This window comes from Dipteris shenzhenensis, chromosome 31, assembly GCF_047967505.1.
Source record: "Dipteris shenzhenensis isolate YYH24624 ecotype China chromosome 31, Dip_SZ_1.0, whole genome shotgun sequence".
Lineage (NCBI taxonomy): Eukaryota > Viridiplantae > Streptophyta > Polypodiopsida > Gleicheniales > Dipteridaceae > Dipteris > Dipteris shenzhenensis.
Window position 1 is genome coordinate 10,676,259 of NC_141626.1, and position 10,166 is coordinate 10,686,424.

The window sequence follows — 10,166 nt, forward strand, 5'->3', positions numbered from 1 at the left end:
CACGTCGGAGGTATGGTATTTCCCTCCTTAAGAAATAGTATAGATGAAACTTTTCCACATGTGGTGTAAGGACCACATTGTCCACTTATGGCCCCTATACTAAGGACAGATAGTGGAGAGGTTTGGTTAATAAGACCTTCTTTGAATGCTTTACTGCCTTGGGTTTGCAATAGATATGGAGGAGATAGAAGGATACCTAATACATTACTTTGAACGATACACAAGCAAGGCGCATCTAGTATTTCTCGGACTACACATTAAAAAAGAGAGCGGGTTCACACTACAGACCTTTTAAAGCGAGAACTTTGAGAAAATAATTAAGCCTTTTCAATATTATCTATTTTGGTTGGGCAATCCACCTCAACTAGTGGCCATTCCTATAGATCATCACTTGGTTCCCATGCTTGGGGAGAGAGGAGACCTTTGGACAATCATAAATTACGTATGTGTTTTCGATGCGCTGGTGCATTTACGAGATCCAATTAGCCATATGCTTATGCATCTAACCACTCTAGTGTTGGGGTCTTTGCCCATGTGGTGTGGTGTTTTAGGGATAATGCCCATGTGGTGTTTTATACAGCCTACTTACTCTACCTAAATTATGAAACAACTCTTAACCAACTATATAATCTATAATATTCCACATAAACGATGATTTTTTAAAAGATGGTTTTGAAGACTAAAATTTAAACGTTTTTTTATTTAAATAAAAATAGCACCAATTTCAAAGATAGCATAGAACCTACTTTAATCTCTCTTTTTCTTGTTCTTGTTTTCTTGTTTTTAATACATGATTTTCTTATTTTAACAAAATTCTTATTTTCTTGTTCTTGATACATGATTTCTAAAAACAAAATTTAAACGTTATATTAAATTCAAAACTTCAGTAATTTGTAAACTTCACTTATAAATTTTTTTAATAGATTATTTTAAAAAACAAATTATATACTTTTTGACATTTAAATACTAACTTAAACTCTTATTTTCTTTTTTTTTTAAAGATCATTTTTAAAAATAAAATTTAAACGTTTTTTTATTTAAATATAAATAACACTAATAAAAAAAAAATCTTTAATCTCTTTTTTTTAAAAGATGATTTCAAAAAACAAAATATATACATTTTCAGGCTTTAAATAAAAAATTACGTAATTCCAAAAATAATTAAAAAAACTTTAAAATGCATTTAAGAAAACTTTAAAATTACGTAATTCCTATAAACTAAAATTTAATTAAATTCTACCAAAAAGAAAATGCTACATAAAAAAAACAGAATTTTTCCATTTCACATTTTGAATAAAAAATGCCTCATTAAACGTTTTTTAAATTTAAAATTTTGACATTTTAAATTATAAATGTCATAATTCAAAAATTTAAAGAAAATTTACAAATGCATTTCAAATTTATAAATATTTTATAATTATTCCTATGAACGTTTTTTTATTTAATAAAAATAGCTCTATTTAAAAAAAAAAAAAATTCATTTTCACATTTTAAATAAAAAATGTCGTAATTCATAAATTCCAAAAAAACATTAAAATGCATTTGAAATTTAGAAAATTTTTATAATTTTTCTTATAAACTAAAATTTAATTAAATTTTACCAAAAAGAAAATGCTACATAAAAAAAACCCTACCTGGACTCTCCCACTCCGGCTCCGGCTCCGTCCATCTCCGTCAATGTCCGTTGGTGGCTCTCCGTCGCTCGCGCAATTCCGTCGACGTCCCGCAAATCCGAAATCGATGGATGAGAAGGAGCTCGATCGAGGTATGCGGAATGAGGGGGGTCGCTCTCCTTTTATAAGAAAACTTAGGGTTTAGCTACCTCGATCGAGGTATTCTGCATGCATGCCACGATACCTCGATCGAGGTATTGACATGCCCATACATCTCGGTCGATCGAGGTATTCACATGCCAGATACCTCGATCGAGGTATTGTGACATGCCCATACATCCACGTCGATGGAGGTATTGACATGCCACAATACCTCGATCGAGGTATTGTGACATGCCCATACATCCACGTCGATGGAGGTATTGACATGCCACGATACCTCGATCGAGGTATGTCGTCAGCAGCCGGATGCCAAGTCATCGGTCCAGCATACCTCGATCGAGGTATGTCATCTGCCCTGTTGGATGGCACATACCTCGATCGAGGTATGCTGGACATGCCACCTTACCTCGATCGAGGTTGAGCTGGATTGCCAGAATACCTCGAACGAGGTAGATGTGGCATGTATAGGTGGCTTGCTAGCAAACCTCGATCGAGGTAGAGGCTCGGTCCGGTGAAAAAAGCCCAGTACCTCGATCGAGGTATTGGCTTGGCTCGGTTGTCCTCGTGTGTGATTTTCATTGGTGCTAATACCTCGATCGAGGTATTGGAGACCGAAGCAAAACCTTTGTATTTTCACTCGAGCGGGTGTCACACTCACCCGAAAGTGGTCCAGAAGTGGACACCCTTAGCTTGCTACCACCCTGCTTCCTTAGCCAAGCTAGTGAAGAGTTCTGACATTTGGATCATTTGGCTAGCTTGATGTTGGAGAATGACAGACGGTGATGAGGTCTGACGATATTGCTGATACAAGTGGTGCCCATGTAGCCATCCTGAGGATTCTGTAGTACTTGGGGGAGGTTGTTCCAATGGCATTTCAGTCCCTTGTGTACAATAGTCATACTGCTGATCTGGCACTAGCTCTCCTTGGGGCTCATCGACTGGCATGGCGTCGATGGGCGGTTCGAGTGCTGATGTGGTCTCAAGCTCTGGTGCTGGTCGTTCCTCAGGTTCGGGTGCCAACCTTGTCTCGAGCTCGGGTTGGTGCTGTTGGTGGAGACTTAGTGGTTGCAGTTGTGCACCGAGCTCTGTAGCATTTCCTGGGGCAATTCCGCAATCCTGCTTTCCAGAATAGGTACTTCTGTTAAGGCATCTGTACTTATCAATGTGATAGCTGGAGCAGTTGATGATGGCTCCCATACTGGTGAGAAGGGTATGTCCAACTCCTCAATTGGCTTTGGAGACTGGGGCAGAGTCATTTCTCTTTCTTGTAGTTCCTTTTTGATGATTATAGCCAATAAGTGCGGAATTTTACATTTCTGGCCTGAAGAACCATCGAGTTTTTTGGTAAAGAAAATGACGAAGTGTTGGACCCAGTCTTGTTTTAGCTTCCTACTCAGCAAAACAAATGTGCGGAGTGGAAGGGAGCGTTCCTTGCCGTTCTTTATTCCCAGGATGGTGGATAGAAATTGTGCTGCTTCCTTGAGGCGAGGGTCAAGGATTGTGCGAAGCAATATGCCATCTCTATGGATCAGGGTACCCTTGGTGAGGAGAGACTGTACTTCGATAAACTTTGCATCAGCAGATCGTTTAGGGTATTGGCCACCTTGTTTTGGCAGTGAGAAAGCCCTTTGAATGACCGTACTGTCGAGGATAATGTTCAGTGGGCTCAAAAATACAGTGATTGTACCGTACTTGCCATCCGTTGCATTGCTGGAGTAGTAAGAATGGAGAAAGTCCTTGATGTAGGCTGTCATGATAGGACTGTCCTCCAAGGATTTGAGGCTCTCATGCAAATTGCCTAGACCCCGTTGCTCTAAGTAAGATGTTGCTTCCTGGGAAAGAGCATAAGTCGATGTGGGTGGCCAGACAAGTTCCAATGATTGGGCCTTGTTAACGGTTGTGTAGGCCGGCTGTGACTGGGGTGGCATTTGTTCTGCTTGGTCATGCACTGAATCTTCTTCGGAGCTATCGCTTTGGACCACGAACGCCTGTGGTCTCCGTGGTTGAGAGGATGTAGATGGCTGCGAACTCTGGAGGGGGTCTCGTGGTTGAGGCGGTGGGCTCTTTCTTCGCATCCTCTTTAGTGGCGGCATCTTTTCTGAACCTGCATCCATGTACATGTAGTGTACCATTGATCATTGATTGGCATGCATGTATTACCTTTCTGTGTGTGTGTGGGAGAGAGATCCTTTTTTTTTTTTTTGGGTGGTTTTTTTGGTGATACATCCTTTGAGAGTGTGGAATGAAAGTGTGTGGTACAATTATTCATGCAATCATCTATGTGTCTAAGCGAAAGCGTGTGAGTGCACGTGACCTAGTAGCTAAGTAGGGACTAACTATATGCTTTTTTTGCTGGGATTTTCATAGGGCAGCTAGAACTCATCATCACTTCTGAGCTCTAGGTAAAATCGATTGAGGCTACCTGTATGTGCGAAGACGTACATATGCAAGTGAGTGCTCGTGATACAATCTAATCCTAACTAAGGAAGACTTGGTTTCCCAAATCTTCATTTTTGTCGGGGATGGCTCGCGTGTTGATGTAGTAGCGCTTCAGTTGGCTCCCGTTTATTGTTGTGTTGAATTGGACTCCATCTAGTGTCTCAAGTAGCACAGCTCCGATGGGATTCATTTTTCGTACTCGGTAGGGTCCTTGACCCAGATACTTCAGTTTTCCCTTGTGTACCTTGGCATTGTATAACAGGACTAAGTCGCCTTCCTTGATGTCTTTAGCTTTCAGATTCCTGTCAAACCATGCCTTTCTTCGACGTTTTTCTGTTGTCATGGCATGATAAGCGACTAGTCTTGTCTCTGTATGCTTTTCCAACTGACAGAGCCTTTCTTTCAAGGACTCATGATCACCCATGCGTTCCTGTACTGCGATGCGTAGACTTGGTATTACAAATTCGAGTGGAACCACGGCTTCAAGGCCGTACACCAATTGAAAAGGTGTGTTCCCTGTACTGACCTTAAATGTGGTTCTGTACGCCCATAAGGCTGCATTCAATTTCTCTGCCCAATCAGAACGTTGTGGTTCTACTACCTTGGTGAGGATATTGCATATGATTTTATTTGTGGATTCTGCTAGTCCATTCCCTTGGGGGTAGTAGGGTGTGCTTTTTCTATGGATGACCATGAAGCCAGACAAGAGTTCTTGGATTACCTCATTGACAAAATGTGTGCCTCTATCCGACACAATTTCAAGGGGGCATCCAAATCGGGTGATCACATGTTCGTATAAGAATCTTGCTGTGTGCTTTTGGCATCTGCCTTTCTGACTGCTTTAGCTTCAGCCCATTTTGTAAAGTAATCAGTGGCCACAATGATGTAGCGTGCCTGTGTTCCTTTTGCTGCTGGATGTATGGGACCCACATAGTCAATCCCCCATTTTTCAAATGGTTGTTGTGCAACAACTGTTGTGAGGGGATTGAAGTCTTTGTGTTGTGGTTTAATAGTTCGTTGGCATACATCACAGCCTTTTACATATTCATAGGCATCTGCCCACAGTGTTGGCCACCAGTAGCCTGCGAGGAGAACTTTTCTTGCTGTGGCTTCCCCTTGGAAGTGTCCTCCTGCAATGCCTTCATGGACTTCACTCAGGATTGGCAGGATCTCATGAGGCATTACACATCTTCTTAATATCTGGTCCTTGCCCATCTTGTACAGTTGTCCTGCAATGAGTTGATAGGGTGCAGCCTTTAGAATCAATTTTCTGGCATCTACTGCTTTCATGTCAGGGGGTGGTCTTCTGCCATCAAGTACCCAATGATATCTCCACACCATTCTGGAACATCATCTATTTGAAATAGTGTGGCATCTGGTAAATCGTCTTGTACTCCAATGGCTTCTTCTCCTGTCTTGACTCGTAACATGTGATCGGCAATGTAGTGTTGGGCACCTTTGCGGACCACGATTTTGAAGTTGAATTCTTGCAGCAAGAGGAGCCATCTGGTGATTCTTCCTGTGGTACACGGACGGTTCACAAGATAAAGCAAGGCTTGATGGTCGGTGTAGAAGACAAAATCATTTGCGAGTAGATAGTGCCGAAATTTCTTTACACTATACACCATTGCTAGGGCTTCTCTTTCTGTGGTTGTATAGTTGATCTCTGCATCATTGAGTTGTCGACTGGCGAAGTAGATGGGGTAGTCTTTCTTCTGTTCACCAGGTTGACAAAGCACACTCCCAATTGCATACTGGGATCCATCAGTATGAACATGAAAATCAATATCCCAATTGGGAGATATAAGGATGGGTGTTGTGATTAGGCGCCACTTTAAAAGCTCAAAGGCTTGGTCGCACTCTTCGGTCCATAAGAAGTCCACTAATAATTTGTAAAGTGGTCTAGCTATCATGGCATACCGCAATATAAATCTTCTATAATAGCCGGCATGTCCCATAAAGACCTGTACACCTTTGGAATTTGTAGGAGGAGGCAATTCCATGATGATTTTGATTTTGTCCATGTCAGTTGCAATCCCATGTTGAGAGACGATGTGTCCCAAAACAACTCCGTGGGTGACCATGAACTGGCATTTTGTTGGATTTAGGGAGATGCCATACTCCCTGCATTTGATTAGTACTTCTTCCAGACATTTGAAGTGGTCCTGTTTGGTTGAATGGATGCACAAATCATCCAAGAATACCTGTAAAAACTTATTCAAAAATGACTTGAAAGCTGTGAACATGACTCGCTGGAATGTGGCTGGGGCATTACAAAGGCCGAATGGCATGACTCTATATGCAAAAATACCCCATTCTGTAGCAAATGCTGTTTTTGATTGATCTTGAGGAGCAATTTGCACTTGGTTATAGCCACTGAAGCCATCCAAGAAGCTATATATTTCGGATCCTGCCACCTTTTCCAACACTGTTTCTGTTAAGGGTAGGGGGTAGTGATCCCTAATTGTGGCGGCATTCACATTTTTCAAGTTTACGCATATTCTGAGCTTCTTGTTGCGTTTAGGCACAATGACAATGGGTGAAACCCAATCAGTGTGCTCTATCTCATAGATGAATCCGGCATCTAGGAGTTTTTCCAGCTCGTCATAAACCATGGTGCCATATTTAGGATTTGTGCGATAAGGTCCACATACCTTAGGGCGAGCACCTTCCCTTATAGGTATCGTGTGAACTGCCACTTCTGGTGAAATTCCTTTCATCTCTTTGTATGACCATGCTAGGCAGTCACGGTATTCCATTAGGAGGTCTTTGAGTTTGATTTCATCTTCTTGACGGAGCTGTTTCCCAATGAAAACCAATTTTTCTTCCTCCCCTTCAAGGGCGAGGTTTATTGTGTGTGTTTTTGCCGGTCCCTCATAGATTGGAGTTTCTCCAATGCTATCGGTTTCTTGAACTTTAGATTCTCTGATTGGTCTTGGCATTGCTATTGGTGCACTGCCACTTGTATAATTCTTAAAGTATTCCGGCACTTCTCGAAGATCGGCCTCTGAGGGGTTTGAACTAGCCTGACATGTGTCATGTGTACTGGGTGGCATAGTTGCATTTATTAATTGGTTAGGCTCTTCTGTTCTTTCTTTTTCTGAAGTCTCTTGATCGAGCTTCATCCACACATGTGGCTTATATTTCCGAAACTTCTTACGTTGGGAACTGTGGGGTAACTTTTCCACTGGTAAGGTGTTTCCAAGTAAGGGTTCATGTGCTGCACATACTCCTTCCAGTCCCTCAGGGGACCATTCAAGAGGTGGTGGTATTGATTTGAAGGGAACTGACTTTGCAAGGTACAATTCGACAATCCTTGTTTGGACTCGTTCGAATTCATTGAAGTGCTCGGCCTTGGCTTTTCTGCGATTTCCTCTTGCAGCTTTCTTGCGGGATCTTCTGCTGTTATTCAACTGTGGAGGTTCAACTTTTGGGAGCTCAACTGCCATTAGGGCATGCAGAATGGCTAGGTCATTATCAAAGATTTGATTTTCAATTTCAGCATTCACAGCCTCTGTTTCAAGGTCCCAAGGAAAATCTGAGTCATCATTGGTATGGGTACCTTCTTCAGGTTCATTATCCCATTCGAGGTCAGCCATAAAGAATGGCATCTCTAGATCGATTGGTTCTTCATGTGTCGGTGGAGGATCGACCTGTAGTGCGTTAACATCTATCTGTGAGAAAATGGGGTCTAATGAATGGCAGTTGTCGATGGTTGCCAATGTTTGTATCCAGTTATTGACATTGCTTTGTGAGTCACCTGCTATGGCATGCTATTGCAAGGGAGTTGATTTGCTCGAGAGTGTCGTGGAAGATGTGTCATCCAATGCTCTAGGAACAATTGGTTTAATAGCTCCTGTCTCCACATTCACCCTGACTGCAGTGTCTCGATTCTGGATTGTCAATCTATCCGTTCCCCAGTCATGGAGGACTGATGCTTCCCGTAACCAAGGACGTCCCAGTAAGATTTGATAGGATTTTTTGGGGAGATCTAAGATTGTGAATTGAAGGGAAAAGCGGACTCCTGCGATCTTTGTGGACACGCCATTCACTATTCCCAAGGGTTTAGCCCGTGAATCATCGGCAAGGCGTATGTTGAAATTAGCCTTTTTCATTGGTGGGAGACCCCATTCTTCGTAAAGCTCCTTTGATAGGACATTGACACCTGCTCCACCATCCACTATGGCTTGGACTTCATTATATGCTTTGTGGATCAAAGGCACAGTGATGTTGCGTATGTCATCTCTCTCACCCATCCGCACATGGATATCTTCAATGTCGTTCATAGGTGGAGGGGGATTTGCGAGTTCAATCCATCCTTTGAAACTCTCCCAGAGATTGGGACAATTCTGTAAGAGGATTCCGATGGGAATTGACACAGGGCAACTCAGGATGCTAGAGAGTGCAGCTCCTTCAAGTTGACGTGGCGGTACATTCTGTTGTGGAGTCTGTTGTTGGAACAAAGGCTCGAGTACAGTATCAATACTTTGTGGGGCCAAGTCATGGATTGGGTCTTGAGCTTGTTTCTGAGCCTCAAATTGAGCTTGTTCATTCTGGACCCATTGCTGAAGTACCTGAAAACGAGCCTTCTCCACCTCTGCATTCGGGAATGGAGCTTCTTTTATTCGAGGCTCGGTAGTTGATGTGGATGAGCTCGGCTGCTCATTGCTTGGCGGAGGTGGAGGCACTTGTGCTTTCTTTCTCAGAAGTCGCTTCGGTTGGATTGGAATGATAGGGTCCTTCGTGGCCTCTTTCTGTTGGCGTGTAATTACATTGATAGGTTGTGACCTTAAACTTGCCGGACCCAAACTTTGATGGTCCACCCCAATGATGCCGATGGGGATGTCAGGCTTAACCTCTGTTTGTTCTGGGACCTTATTTTTCATGGGACAATCCATACAGGCATGTCCTATGCCACAATCTCTGCAGAGTGGTTGGAAAGTGGCTGGGCTACCACGATGAGGGCACTCTGCGATCCTATGATTTTCTCCACAACCGTAACACTTGATATGTGTTGGGTCGCACTTGATTTGCATAGACTGGTATGAGACCCTCTGCACCTTCTACATAGTACACTGGGTACTCTGCTTCATACTCAAATAGCGAGTCTACTTCCTCGGCTTGTAATTGATGTATGGGAACTGCCTGAGGAGCTGGATTTGGTGCTCTTGGATACGGTCGTGGATTCGGATTCCTAAGTAGTTGTGGGACTTGTGTCCGAACGGGAACAAGATTTAGCCTCGGAGCTCGTGGTGCTTGTGCAAGTGCCGGTTGCCTGTATACTGGCATGGGTGCCGCTTGGTATTGTGGTGGTCGAGGCGGATTGTTGCGCATGTTGAAGATGCAACTGTTCTCATCATGGCCGCCGACGACGCAGATATGGCACCACAACCGTGGCGATGGATTTGCTTGTGCAGTGATCCTTGCTCTTAGGACTGGGCATTCATTTGCTGTATGATTTGCCAAGCAGTGTGGGCACCAGACATTTTCTCGCCGTGGATATGTTTGAGTTGGCGGCTGAGACAAGTGGAGTTTTTGATCCATGGCCTGCATCATATCTTCTTTCAACTTCAAGGTCATGGCCTCTAGGCGATCTTCATTGGATGTTTCGGCAGTGTCCTTTGATTTACTTTTTTTCGAGCGTTTATCTCGTGTATTTGATCTGGCATCATCACTGCTAGTGTTTGAATCTGTCATGCCATCTTCGATGTCAATGGCTGCCGCATGAGCAGCACTGAATGTTTCATAGCTACTTATCTTTTTCATATCCTTGCGAATTTTCTTTCTGAGTCCTGCTATGAACCATGCCGTGAGGTACTTTGCATCTGGGCATGGGTCACATTTGGCAATCAATCTCTTCATCTTTCGCAGGTATGTGCGTACATCTTCCCTCCGGCCTTGTTCGATCTTGCTGAGTTGGAGAGCGGGATCATCTTGTAGCCGTTCCGTTTG